Genomic DNA, 14675 nt, shown 5'->3' with positions numbered 1-14675 from the left:
ACGCTTCGGTCCTCCATGTTAATTTACTGTTCTCTTCATGGCTTTTTCCATCCTTGAAAGAAAGTTTAAAAATCACACTCAAGCGTTTTGATTGATATCTTTTCTGGGATGTCGCTATTCACGATGCCCTCAAACAACAGTTCACCTGTCTTCTCATCGAGTGGACATCAGGTTGTATTGGGTTTGCGATGTAGGTGGAGTGTGTACCCTCATGGATTGGGTAATTGGTTTGGGATGTTTGTGGATATAAACATGTAAGATGGGCCAATTGGCCTCCTCCTGTTTTAAGAGTTACTTTTATTTCCTTGCAAGGAACATCCTTACCGATTGGTTTTAGTTATTCCAATTATTTGTCAGAATATTTGAAATTGACATCCTTGTAAAATGTAATAACTTCAACCACCAAGGTATTTGCAAGCCTCAGGTAAATACAGTACCAGGAGAAAATATTTCATCTGATTTGTGGTGTTGATTTTTCTTACCTCTGCCTTTGTTCACCTCACTGTCAATGCTGGTGTCTTTTTCTTCATCAGATGTGAACTAAAAAAGGAATGAGATTTCAACATCAGAACAAAAAAGTATATATAATTTGATATAAATGTGTCAAAGGATATGCCTGGATAGGATTTGGATCAGATATGTTAAATGGATATGCCTGTGTCAAAGGATAGGATTTGGATCAGAACTCTGGTCTGACTCTTACCATTGTAACAGCATCTAAATGGACATTAACGAGCGCAATTTGATCACTTTCCGACAACTCACACACAAATTCATTCTAATATATCTAAGTTATAAGATTCACAAGTTTTTCAGGTTTCAGTGTTGAAATTTGAACACAGCACATTCACATAAATAACAGCATGTAGTTTTTGAGCAAAGCCTTCATACCCATGCAAACTTCAAGTGGTCGAGAGGGGAAAATGTTGGTTCATTCATTCGAGCTTTCAAATGCTCTTCCAGCTCTTTTTCAGGAATATCGTTCTTGATATTCTTGTTATCATTGAAATGTTGTCGAAGAAACCCTTTTTGTTTATAGTGTAGCAGCATAGCAAACCTGTTGTGCATTTTGTGATACAAGCACCAAATTTGGCACAAATGTACATTAATATGTTGCGAACATTTTCAGATATTGGGCCACTTGAAATTCCGTAATTTTTTTTTTCAAATTTTTTCAAATTTTGTAATTTCAAAATTTTCGGGTGACACCGTCACAATTTCGGTCTTCGAGGCCGGCCGATATAGTGGGGCGGCTTAGCCCAAATATTCAAAAGAATTGTGCATTTTGTGATACAAGCACCAAATTTGGCACAAATGTACATTAATATGTTGCGAACATTGTGTGGTCAGCAATGAAGACGAGAGTCTGAATTACATGTATGCAAAAGACCTTGTGAACCAGTGAAGCAAATACACGGGTAAGCATGAATTAAATCTAGGGCATGATATAATTTCCATGATGTTTACCTCTACACTCAATGGTGGAAGGAGGTAATGTTTTGATCCCAGCTTGTCTGTATGTCTGTTTGTCTGTTAGTCCACAAAATTCCAGACAAAGCTTGTAGTAGTGGTAGTTGTAGTGGTAGTGGTGATAACAGAAATTGTTATATAGAACTGAACTTATATTATTATTATATGCAGAAAATAACTTCATTTCTATATGCCCTGCAGTGGACAGGTTAATTGGTTTATGCACTGAAGGGGTCACCCTGGTGTGCACTGCTGTGTTCTGCCTCACTGAGTTGTTGAGGTATGATGTACTCAGCACAAGCTTCCGGTCGGCCCGGAGGTGGGGGTGCGGGGCCTGTCACGGAACGTCAAAACAAACGGCCTGCCGGGGCCGCCCAAAAGTCGGGCGTGAGGGGCGCGTCCACTAATGGAACGCCTCTCGCTTCCCAGATCGAGGGCCACGTGGTCAGGAGAACCTCGTCCCTTCCGGTCACACTTTGCCTATTGGCCGGCCTCGAAGACCGAAATTGTGACGGTGTCACCCGAAAAATTTGAAATTACGAAATTTGAAAAAATTTGAAAAAAAAAATTACGGAATTTCAAGTGGCCCAATATCTCAAAATGTTGGCAACATATTAATGTACATTTGTGCCAAATTTGGTGCTTGTATCACAAAATGCACAATTCTTTTCAATATTTGGGCTAAGCCGCCCCACTATTAGCTCTCAGTAAGAGAGCATGTTTATATTTTGACAACCCGCTGCTTTCTTTCTGCAAAACAAACATTTATTTTGTAAATTAATGGCAAAGGTCAAGATGCAGTCAGACATGGTTTAAACTTCCACACAGGGAACCCCAAAATGCGGTATTTGAATGCAGGTGGTCTCCTAATGCAGCCAAGCCAAAAAAGAAATTATTATTCCAAGCAAGCTGAAACTTATCTGTCGAGGCAAGCAAAAATAAAAAAAGGAAAAACAAACATAGGAACCCAACCCATGGCTGTCATTGACTTATTCCTCTCTCTCTCACCACTCATTTTCCCAAACATTATGTTGTTTCTTCCCAAAAATGAGTCCAATAATCCGATCAAAACCTTAAATGTTGTGAAGTCTGTTCTGTGAATCTGTGTCAGTGTCAGTCTGTGAATGTTGTGAAGAACTCCAAGAAGTTCTGTCACTCAAGCTTTTGGGTCTCACTATCTGCCATGATCTTTCCTGGGAAAACCACATTTCAAATCTGGCCTCCAAAGCCAGTCGCCGACTGGGCATCCTCCATCGTGCGAAGTCCTTCCTTGGCACACCTGAGCTCCTTACCACATACAGGTCTTTCATCCACAGCTCAATGGAATACTGCTCTCCCCTCTGGGCTGGTGCTCCTGCCTCACACCTAGCTCGTCTTCACGCTGTTGAAACCAAAGCGTTCAGAATCATTGGAATCTCCCGTGATGAAGCTACCTCCGAGGGCCTTTCACTTACTCACCGCAGGCAGGTTGGTGGTCTTTCTGTCTTCTACCGACTCCTCTCCGGCCTTGCTCCTCCAGCTCTCTCTGGGCTCTGAAACCCAAATATTCCGAAAGGTCGCACAAGATTTGCCTGCAACCCTCTTATGGTTAAACTGCCAAAATCAAGACTCTCTGCTCACCTTCACTCTTTCATTCCTCTTTTCTCCCACCTCTGGAACAAACTCCCCCACTCCCTTCAATCCCACTCCTCCCTCCAGGTCTTTAAAACAGCTGTTCACCACCATCTCTTATCTTCCCCCATCCAAAACCTTGATCTGTTCTACCCCCGCTAATTTCACCCCAAATCCTCTTTTTTGAAATACCAACTTCTTTCCTGGAAGTCCTTGGTGTCCTTGTGTTTATAGTTCTCCAACACCCACCCCGCCTTCCCCCAAGCCCTCTCCCTCCCACACATTCCCGATGTCCCTCACAAATGTTGTGTTTATGTGCTTCCCCTCTGTCCCCATCTTGTCTACCGCTCCCCTTTTTATACACTTTGTCTGTTTGATTTGTTTGTGTGATAAATGTTAGCTCTTTCACGAGCCTCGATTATGTATATATATATTTAAAAAAAAAAGAAGTCTAATTCAGTGGCAAACTGAGACCTTATCCTTCAGCAATTTGTCCAGTAGCATTTTGTTGCATGGCTACTGCATCTTGAACCCACTGGTCATCTGTTTTGGTCACAGGAGACATGGTTTGACACGTCGCTCATGAGAAGACTGCATTTTTGTTCAAAATGTTCTGAATTTGAGTTTTGATGACCATAAGGTCTTCCACTATTTTGCGAGGACTATTTATTTAACAGTTCACTCATGCTTCTCTTCCAATTCAATAATTTTTTTTTTTTGTGTGTACAACATCGAGGCTCGTGAAAGAGCTAACATTAATCACACAAAAAGTCAAACCGACACATAAAACACAAAATAAGGGGAACGGTAGACAAGATGGGGAGAGAGGGGTAAGGACACAAACACAACATTTGAGAGCAGGGACATCGAGAGAACTGTTGGAGGGAGAGGGCTTGCGGGAGGTGGGAGAGGTATAAAACATATGGACACTGCAAGGACTTCCAGGAAAGAAGTCGGAATTTCGAAAAAGTGTATCTGGGATGAATTAGCGGGGGTAGAAAAGATCAAGGTTTTGGAAGGGGGAAGATAAGAGATGGTGGTGAACAGCTGTTTTAAAGACCTGGAGGGAGGAGAGGGATTGAAGGGAGTGGGGGAGTTTGTTCCAGAGGCGGGAGAAAAGGGGACTGAAAGAGTGAAGGTGAGCAGAGAGCCTAGATTTTGGCAGTTTAACCATAAGAGGGTTGCTGGCAGCTCTTGTGCGACCTGCAGGAATATTTGGGGGCAGAGCACAGAGAGAGCTGAGGGAGCAAGACCGGAGAGGAGTCGGAAGAAGACAGAAAGACCACCAACGTGCCTGCAGTGAGTGAGTGAAAGGCCCTCGGAGTTAGCTTCATCGCAGGAGATTCCAATGATTCTGAAGGTTTTGGCTTCAACAGCGGGAAGCCGAGCTAGGTGCGAGGCAGGAGCACCAGCCCAGACAGAGGGGAGAGCAGTATTCCATTGAGCTGCGGATGAAAGCCTTGTATGTGGTGAGGAGCTCAGGCGTGCCAAGGAAGGATTTCACACGACGGAGGATGCCCAGTCGGCGACTGGCTTTGGAGGCCAGCTTGGAAATGTGGTTTTCCCAAGAAAGATCATGGCAGATAGTGAGACACAAAGCTTGAGCGACAGAACTTCTTGGAGAAGATTGTTGAGAAAGTAGATGGGAGGGTTTTCCAGTCGGTCTTTTCGGAGAGACGTAGTAAGAGTGTGAGATTTGTCAGGATTGAAAGACATGTTCCACTTGTTTGACCAGTCTGTGATTTTTTCCAGGTCTGCAGAGAGTGAGGAGGCTGCAGGCTGCCGATCTGAGGGATGAGGAATGGAGCGGCAGAGAGTGGAGTCATCAGCAAATAGATAGAGGAATACCTCTGGCTACGGCTTCCCCTTCGCTCCCACCTCTTGTTCATATGTGTGTTGTACCGTCCACCAAACAGTGATGACTCCATCTACATCTCGCTGTCTGATAATATGGACCAAATTCTATCTACTCATCCAAACTCGCTCTTCCTCATATGTGGTGATTTCAATTGTCACCATGCCAGTTGGCTTGGTGTGGGTACCTCTCTCACCACCTCTGGTGTGGGTACCAGCCATGGCTCCTCAGCAAAGGACTTCTGCGAATCACTGGGACTGACTCAATCTGTCAATTTCCCGACCCGGATCTCAGTCAACGGAGCATCTTCTCTTCTGGACTTGGTTATGACTAACTTCTCTGAAAATGGCTGCTGCTCTTCTTCTGCTCCAATCGGCTCATCTGATCATGTGCTTGTTAAAGTGGACATCTCTCTGACCATTCTCAGGGAGCCTTCTCAGCGTCGACGAGTCTGGCATTTCACTCAGGCCAACTGGCACGGTCTTCAAGCAGCCATCAATCATCTGGACTGGTCTCCCATCTCTACCGCCTCTGACATCAACTCATCCTGGGAATTCTTCCAAAGTAAATTGTTCTCTCTCATGCACAGATTTATCCCATCTCGTCTTCAGTTGTCATACCCTTCCTCCCATCCATGGTACATGGAATCTTGTGGTGAGGCTGTTGCCCAGAAACAACTTGCCTTCGTCTCCTGGAAAGCTAATCCAACGGAAGGAAATCTCATTTCCTTTCACAAAGCCTGAAACAAGTGTCTCCATCCTCAGGAGAGCCAGGAAACAATATCTCTCCGTTCTCAAGACCGAACTCTCCTGTCTGTCTCCCTCTTCCAAATCCTGGTGGCGTCTGGTCAAATCTGTTTCTGGTGTTTGTTCCCCCTCCATCCCCTCCCTCACCTCAAATGGCTACACAACTGACTCCGCACGTGAAAAAGCTGAATGCCTCAACTCTGTGTTTGCCTCTAAATATTGTGTCCCAAACCCATCCCTCTCTGTACCCTACGTACCTGGTCGTACCCAGCTGCTCCTGGACTCCGTGTGCTTTCCTCCTGACAAGGTGGAAAAGTTTCTGTCAGCCCTCGACTCTGATTCTGCAACTGGACCTGATGGCATCAGCCCACGGGTCCTAAAATCCTGTTCTTCCGCTCTTTCACTCCCTCTCTCTGTTCTCTTCACCCTCTCTTTTGCTCAAAGTCATCTACCATCTGCTTGGAAATCAGCCAACATCACCGCTTTGCACAAAAAAGTTGCAAAAACAGATCCTAGCAACTACAGACCAATCAGTCTTATCCCAATTATCAGCAAAGTCATGGAATCCATCATTGCTTCGGATATGAAATCTTTCCTCTTCTCCAATGGCTTGATCTCTGATCATCAATTTCGTTTCAGACCTGGTCACTCCGCTCTGGACATGCTGCCTCTGCCGTCTCAACAATGGATGGAGGTCCTCAACGCCAAACAGGAAACCAGAGCTGTCTCTCTTGACATATCACATGCCTTCGATACCGTCTGGCACCCCGCTCTGCTCACCAAACTCTCCTCCCCTGGCATCCATGGAAATCTCCACGCATGGCTGGCGGACTTCCCCTCTAGTCGCAGCCAACGTGCGGCCCTGAATTGGTTTCTCTCATCTCCTCTTCCTGTTCAGGTTGGAGCTCCCCAAGGCAGTATTCTGGGCCCTGTGCTTTTTCTGGTCTTCATCAATGATCTCTCTTTGAGTTGCTTGCCAAGTGCAAAACCAGAAGATGTCATCTTGGGTGTCAAGTAAGCATGACTCATCCGTCAAGTTTTAGCTAACCTGGAACAAAAAATTGTTCAGGTGAGGTATTCGTATCACGCGGTGTCCATCAATGAGTCAGTTAGTCGTCAGTCAAAAACAACAACAACAGGCATTGTAAGGCCATTTTCCCTGCAAGAGCGGGGGTTAGCCTTGCGGCCCCCATGACATTGTTCTCCATTTTGCCCTATTTTCTGCATCTCCCCTTGTTCTGACAGGGGAGATGACAGTTAACCCCCTTGCCCGCATTTCTTCTTCGACCATCTTTAGCCAAGACTTTCTCGGTCTTCCACGTCCTCTACTTCCTTCTACATTCATTTCCATCACTCTTTTCAACCAGTCACTTTCATCCTTCCTCAACACATGACCAAACCATCAAAGCCTGTTCCTCTTCAAAGCATCAATCACAGGCAATATTCCCATCATCTTTCGCAATTCATCATTTGTCTTCCTCTCTCTCAACGATACTCCGCACATCCATCAAACCATTTGCATTTCCACCCTTTCCAGCCTTCGTTGCTGCTCTACGTTCATTACCCATGTCTCGCTCCCATAAATCATAACACTTCTCACACATGCAGCATACACCTTTCCCTTCAGCTTCAGCGACACTCTCCTCCTCATCAGCACGCCACTCAGTTCCCGAAACCTCTTCCATGCACATCTCACTTGAGCAACCGTTGCCGAGTCTGATCCACCTTCTCCATTCAGCATGTCTCCGAGGTAGCAAAATCTTTTCACACCTTCCAGCTTCACGCCGTCTCCAAGATCCAACTCAACATTTCCTCCATCTGCAGCTCCCTCTGTGCACACCTTACATTTGAATGTAGCTGCCACACTGGTAAATGACCCTCTCAGACCACTACATTTTTGATGAACCCACTCAGCGCACATTGTACATTGAATGGAGTTCACTCCGACACCCTTCCTGCACACAGCACACGGCCACTTCCCAGTTTCTCAGGCCACTTCTCAGAAGCAACCTGAATGGAGAGATCAATCAGGTTTGAGTGAAGGCCCCGGATGTTTGAGGTCCATACCGTCAATGAAGAGGGAGGGGGGGCTTCGGGTGCAGGACAGGGGAGGGGAGCGGTAGGGTCAGATGAAGGATGAGAGGGGGAGGTAATAGTTGATAGTGTGTCAGAGATTACAGAAGAGTTACAAGAAAGAGAAGGATGAGGAGGACAAAAGATTTGATGGTGATGGGATGAGGCACAGTGAGGGGTTGTTTGAGGAGGGGGGTGGGGGGGCAGAGGAAAATAGAAGGTTGGAGGAGGTGGAGATATGAGATAGAAGTGAGACGAAGTGGGGAGGAGGCAGCTTTGAGGAGGAGTGGGTAGGGGGGAGAATTGGAGAAAGATGGTCGGGGAGGGGGAAGTTTTGAATGGGAGCGATTGGGGGGGGGGGGGAGTTTTGAAGGGGAGGGGCAAGGGGGGAGATTTGAAGGGGAGGGGCAAAGTAGGAGATTTGGAGGGGAGGGGTGAGGGGGGAGTTTAGGAGGGGAGCAGCGAGGGGGGAGATTTGGATGGGAGTCATGAGGGGGGTGTTTAGGAGAGGAGGGGTGAGGGGGAGAGAATTGAAAGGGAGGGGGGTGGAGGGAGTTTAGGAGGGGAGGTGTGAGAAGGGAGTATAGAAAGTGGATGATTAATGAAAAACGAGCATTTATAACAAATTGGCTTTTTTGGCGATTTTCAAGTCAGAGATCCGTTAAAAAACTATAGAGGAGGGGTGGAATGAAGGTGAGTTTAGAGCATGCAGGGAGGAAGAATTGTAAGAGACAGTTCTTGGTATTTGGCCTAAATCTCTGGCTACTGACACCTCAATAAGCAATGCCAAATTTTTTATATTTTTGTTTCAACCCAAGTACTAAATCCAGTCGCAATGTTTGCATTTCTACGTTCATGCTCCATGGGCTCACCACATCATACGTCAGCATTACTTCCTCCTTTTGAGTGATCGCTTTTGGTTCATGTTTCCATGAGATTTCTGGAAGTGGGTTGTTGAATTTTTTGCTGATGTTCCATTGGATTACTTTCCAAACTCTTAATAATAAATTAATTTAACCACAAAAAACATTCCCAGGAACACCCCGAGTACAACCAGCAAGTTTAATTTTATTCTGTCTCGCGGTTTAGGAGTGCGAGACAATATACCAGACGAAGAGACAGTCAGAGGTGATTCTCTTTTTATGACAGATGATCCATTAAATTGTGAGAATGAAGGGGAGGGCAGGCAAAAGTCATTAATTGAGAAATGGAAATTTGAGAAAGGCATAGATCGTATGAATGACAAAGGGGACAAACTAAAACCATTCTCGCATTTGTGAAATGACATGCACTGTATAATGCAAATTAATGACAGTCTAAAAGTACTCACGTATTTGCAGAAGTACCTACATTTTTAAACAATGTGTATGGCTTGTAACGTCCTCCTTCAGCCGAGTCGTTCTTCACTACTTCCCAGGTTGAATAAGGACTTTTGCTGAATACAGACGATCTTCTTTCTCTATCCGATGACGAAAGACCATTTCTTCTGCGATGTCACTGCATAGAAAAAACACAGAAACACAAAAAGCTAGAACTACTTCATAGAACACTTTACCCCGTTCTGTTGTTCCACCTTCCAGAAGAAGGAACGGAGTCTGGCAAGGGATCAGGATTCATGGATTAAGGGGTGTTCTGAAAATTTTGTTCCGAGGGCTCTTTTCAGGATTGTCACTGAACCCTGGACAGTTTCCAGCTTTAGTTAGTTTGTTGTCCTATTCCCATGAATGGGTTTTAAGAACTCTTCGAGGTTCTTCCATCATTCCCTTGGACTTCAATTATCACTCGTACAATTTCGGCATTCTTCAGCTTCCAATATATTTTAACTTCATTTTTCTGTTCTTGGTATTTGGCCTAAATTTCTGGCTACTGACACCTCAATAAGCAATGCCAAAAGTTATCTTTTTGTTTCTACCCAAGCACGAAATCCAGTCGCAATGTTTGAATTTCTACGTTCACGCTCCATGGGATCATCACATCATAGGTCAACATTACTTCCTCCTATTCAGTAATCACTTGTGGTTCATGTTTCCATGAGTTTTCTGGAAGTGGGTTGTTGAATTTTGTGCTGATGTTCCATTGGATTACTTTCCAAACTCTGTTGTGCCTTTGGGTGTACAGCTGTTCTAACATGATATTTTTACATGTCGATAGGAGGCAGCGACTCATACTTTCTGTTTCTATCAAGCTGAAAGTACACCTGTCCGATTGACTCAGTCCCGCCATCTTCTTATAGCCATTTGTATGGTGTCGTTGTTGTTTTGCTTTAATAATGATTCGTTCTCCATCCCAGTTGACGTGATCTCTTCTTCGCCATTCCAATGACACTTCTTTGTCCACACCCAATCTGTCCAAGTCTTCTTTATATCTCCCTGATCTTTTGTCATTTTCATAGTTGTCAGTGTATAATTGTTGATATTTCACTTTATACTTTTATTTTGTCTTTTTTGCAATTATTGGGGCTGTAGTTGTTGCTGTGTCGGTTTCATGTGTGGCACCTTCTATTCGCACTTCTCTTTTGAAATTATTTTTCAAGGTGGGTTAGGGATACCTTTTCTGGCTTGCTGTCTGTGTTTGCGTAAAATTGGATTCACAAGTCTGTTGAACTTTTCACATACTCAGCTAATCTTACAGTTGTCACTCTGTGCACTTCGTTAGGTTACATCAGGTCACTAACTCCTTCACGTTTCAGCCGGTACATTCTCGAGATGAATTGGGTTTTGTGGACCATTTTGTGGATAGTGAGGACTTTCCTTGTTGTGATACCTCATTTGTTGATTTCTGCTTGCGGACATTTTATTATTCTGCAACGCTGCTGGAACACTGGGACTGCACGGTGGCTTTTGGCTTTGATTTTGTTTCTTGGGGGAGGTACGTTTTGAGGATTATCTTCGTTCACCATTAGTATTCTTTGGTATCTGTTTCGTACAGTTTTCGTTTGTCATATTTTGTGTCTGCATGTGAGTGTGTGTTTTTGTGTCTTTGTGTGTGTGTCATATTTAAGTAAAAAATTCAAATCGAATGAAAAATAACAATCTCAGGTAAAGTTATCATTCGGTTACCTACTTTGTCACCTGTTCCAGATGTTAAAAAACCAAAATCGGAACTTGTGAGGAACAGGATCCATTGCAGCTAAAGTCTGAAAATCTACTCCTTTATCCCTTCACTGACTCCCCCATTAACACATTACTCCCATTAACACATTAACACATCCCATTATGCTCCCCATACCTTTTCCCCCACTTCCCCTCCATTTATCTACTCCACAGTCATATTAAACACCCAATCTGCCAAATTCCTACAGTCATCCCTGAATCTACCTCAAATTGAGCAATTTCAGATATTCTGTTACACAATCTCCTTTCATCCAGTTGATGGGCAGGTGATGGTGTTAATGAAAAATAATTAAGAAATTGCAATAAGAAACAAACCACAACAAATAAATAAAGCAATAGCATTGAACCAATGATGGCAGCTGATGGTTCACCTGCTTGAAGATGTTGATGGTGCTCCTGGTTTGCCGATGCTCGGGCTTCACCTGAAACAAAAGGGGCTTTTCAATTTATTTAACCACAAAAAACACTCCCAGGTACATCCCGAGAACAACCAGCAAGTTTAATTTTATTCTGTCTAGCGGTTTAGGAGTGCGAGACAATATAGCAGACGGAGAGACAGTCAGAGGTGATTCTCTTTTTTATGACAGATGATCCATAAAATTGTGAGAATGAAGGGGGGAGGGCAGGCAAAAGTCATTAATTGAGAAATGGAAATTTGAGAAAGGCATAGATCGTATGAATGACAAAGGGAACAAACTAAAACCATTCTCACATTTGTGAAATGACATGCACTGTATAATGCAAATTAATGACAGTGTAAAAGTACTCACGTATTTGCAGAAGTACTTCCATTAAAAAAAAAAAATTAAATTTTAAATTTCCAATTAATTTTTTTTAAATTTGAAGATTGTTGACGCAAATTGCTTTTGAATCTACACTTTGTAAGTTGGCTGGTATACGAAAAATAATACAGGTTTTGGCCAAAAGACAATATCTCTGAAAATTGTTTGGAAGTTTGCTGCTCTTGAAGAGTCATGATTGAAATGGTTTACGAGGAATCTATACAGTGCCTTCAGAAAGTATTCACACCCCTTGACTTTTTTCACATTTTGTTCTGTTGCAGCCTGAATTTAAAATAGATTACTTGAGTTTTTTTTGTCACTGATTCACACATAATGTCAAAGTAGTATTTAAAAAAAAATAGAAATTCTTACAAAATAACTACAAATGGAATACATAAACATCTAATTTACACGAGTATTCAACCCCACCCCCCCCCCCCCCCCCATGAGTCAATACGTTGTTGACGTGCTTTTAGCAGAGATTACAGCTTCGAGTTTTCTTGGGTATGTTTGCAGCACCTTTGCCAATCTGAATTTGGGGAGTTCCTCTCATTCCTCTTGCAGATTTGATCAAGCTATTTCAAGTTGGATGGGGAGCGTCGGTGAACAGCAATCTTCAAGTCTTTCCACAGTCTCAATGGGATTCAAGTCTGGGCATTGGCTGGGCACTCAAGGACTTTAATGTTCTTGTTCTGAAACCATTCCAGTGTTGCTTTGGCTGTATGCTTGGGGTCATTGTCCTGTTGGAACGTAAATCTTCTCCACAGTCGAAGGTCTTTTGCACGTCTGAACTAGGTCTTCCTCAAGGATTTAGCTGTATTTGGCTCCAATCATTGTTCCCTATATCCTTGCAGTCTGCCAGTCCTTGCCGCTGAAAAGCATCCCCATAGCATGATGCTGCCACCACCATGCTTCACGGTTGGGATAGTGTTAGATGGGTGATGAGCTATGCTCGGTTTCTGCCAGACATAACGTTTTGCATTCAGGCCAAAGAGTTCAATTTTCATCTCATCAGACAAGATAATATTTTGCCTCTTACTCTCAGAATCTCTCATGTGCCTTTCTGCAAACTCAGCAAACTAAAGAAGAAACGAATTATAGAAAAACAAAGACATTCAGAAGAAAAAAATTCAGAAAAAGAAGAAAAGAAGAAAACGAATCAGAAGAAACGAAGTTCCGAATCCGAAAGTTCCGAATCCAGAAAGTAAACTCTCTGCTCACTTGCACTCTTTCATTCCTCTTTTCTCCGGCCTCTGGAACAAACTCCCTCACTCTCTTCAATCCCACTCCTCCCTCCAGGTCTTATAAACGGCTGTTCACCACCATCTCTTATCTTCCCCCATCCGAAACCTTGCTCTTTTCTACCCCCATTAATTCACCCCAGATCCACTTTTTTGAAATACCAACTTCTTTCCTGGAAGTCCTTGCAGTGCCCATGTGTTTTATACCTCTGCCCCTCCCCTTCTCTCCCTCCCCCTCCACCCCCCTGCCATGCCCCTTCACCCCAAGCCCCCTCCCTCCCACAGATCTCCTGATGTCGCTGTTCTCGACTGTTTTACTTGTGTGCTTCCCTCTCTCTCACCATCTTGTCTTCCGCTCCCTTTATCATAAGTTTTATGTGTCAGTTTGTTTTTATGTGATTTAATATTAGCTATTACACGAGCCTCGATCTTGTATACAAAAAAAAAAAAAAACTCCGGCCATGCTGTCATGTGCCCTTTGATCAGGAGTGCCTTCCATCTGGCCACCCTCCCATTAAGCCTAGATTGGTGAAGTGCTGCAGAGATTGTTGTCTTTCCGGCAGGTTCTCTCATATCAGCCAAGGAACTCTGTAGTTCTGTCAGAGTAGTCATTGGGTTCTTGCTCACCTCATTGGCCAAGATCCTTCCTTCCCGGTTCCTCAGTTTCGTCGGACAGCCAGCTCTAAGAGTCGGAAGAGTCTGGGTAGTTCTTCTTTCTATTTCCTAATGATGGTGCTCTTGGGAACTTTCAACACTCTCCAAATTTCTTTATACCCTTCCCCAGATCTACACCTCCTCAGAATTCTATCTCTACAGACAGTACCTTGGACTTCATGGTAGAGTTTCTGCTATGACATGCACTGTCAACTGTGGGCCCTTATCTAGAAAGGTGTGTTTCTTTCTATATCATGTCCAATCAATTGAGTTGGCCACAGGTAGACTCCAATCAAGTTGTAAAGACATCTCAAGGATGATCAAAGGAAATGGGATGCACCTGAGCTCAATGTGGAGTGTCATAGCAAAGGGATTGAACACTTATTGATTCAAGACATTTCAGATTTTCATTTTTATTTATTTTGTAAAAAATGCGAGAAACTTTTTCCACCTTTATTTACCCATCATAACGAACAACTTCCATGTGAAAAACAAATTCTACAAATTTTTTTAAATTTATTTAAAATACAAATCTAGAATATCTTGGCACTGTATATTAGACGAGGAAAGTCTTAGTTTGGTGTTGCACTCTTTAATAATAATCAAGCATTAATTATATTCAAGTATTGATAATATTCAAGCTTTAAATTTAACAAGCATTAATATTCACTCTTATGCGAAGATCTAGTCTATTGTGGAATCACATTGTTGATTTATCACTGTGCGGTACCGAAACAGTCACATTCACTCCAATGCAACAATGCTGTCATAATAGTCACAAGTCAATATTCTGCATTACACTCTTACGCTTCTGTCCTCCATGTTAATTTACTGTTCTCTTCATGGCTTTTTCCATCCTTGAAAGAAAGTTTAAAAATCACACTCAAGCGTTTTGATTGATATCTTTTCTGGGATGTCGCTATTCACGATGCCCTCAAACAACAGTTCACCTGTCTTCTCATCGAGTGGACATCAGGTTGTATTGGGTTTGCGATGTAGGTGGAGTGTGTACCCTCATGGATTTGGTAATTGGTTTGGGATGTTTGTGGATATTGAACATGTAAGATGGGCCAATTGGCCACCTCCTGTTTTAAGAGTTACTTTTATTTCCTTGCAAGGAACATCCTTAC

At 43.3% G+C, this 14675-nt stretch overlaps 1 protein-coding gene across 1 annotated transcript in view; it reads right to left on the bottom strand.

Annotated features, from left to right (window-relative positions):
* The window catches only part of LOC137422026 (uncharacterized), a 219178-nt gene that overhangs the window by 34560 nt on the left and 169943 nt on the right, over positions 1–14675 (bottom strand). Inside the window, exons 21-23 of the mRNA XM_078772997.1 lie at positions 11240–11290; positions 9106–9252; positions 483–540 (exon numbers count right to left, since the gene is read on the bottom strand). The gene's annotated coding sequence lies outside the window, so the exon portion shown is untranslated. The remainder of the gene's footprint in view (positions 1–482; positions 541–9105; positions 9253–11239; positions 11291–14675) is intronic.

Source organism: Myxine glutinosa, chromosome 2 (assembly GCF_964187855.1).
Source record: "Myxine glutinosa chromosome 2, kmMyxGlut1.1, whole genome shotgun sequence".
Lineage (NCBI taxonomy): Eukaryota > Metazoa > Chordata > Myxini > Myxiniformes > Myxinidae > Myxine > Myxine glutinosa.
This window is presented reverse-complemented; position numbering and strand designations above follow the sequence as displayed.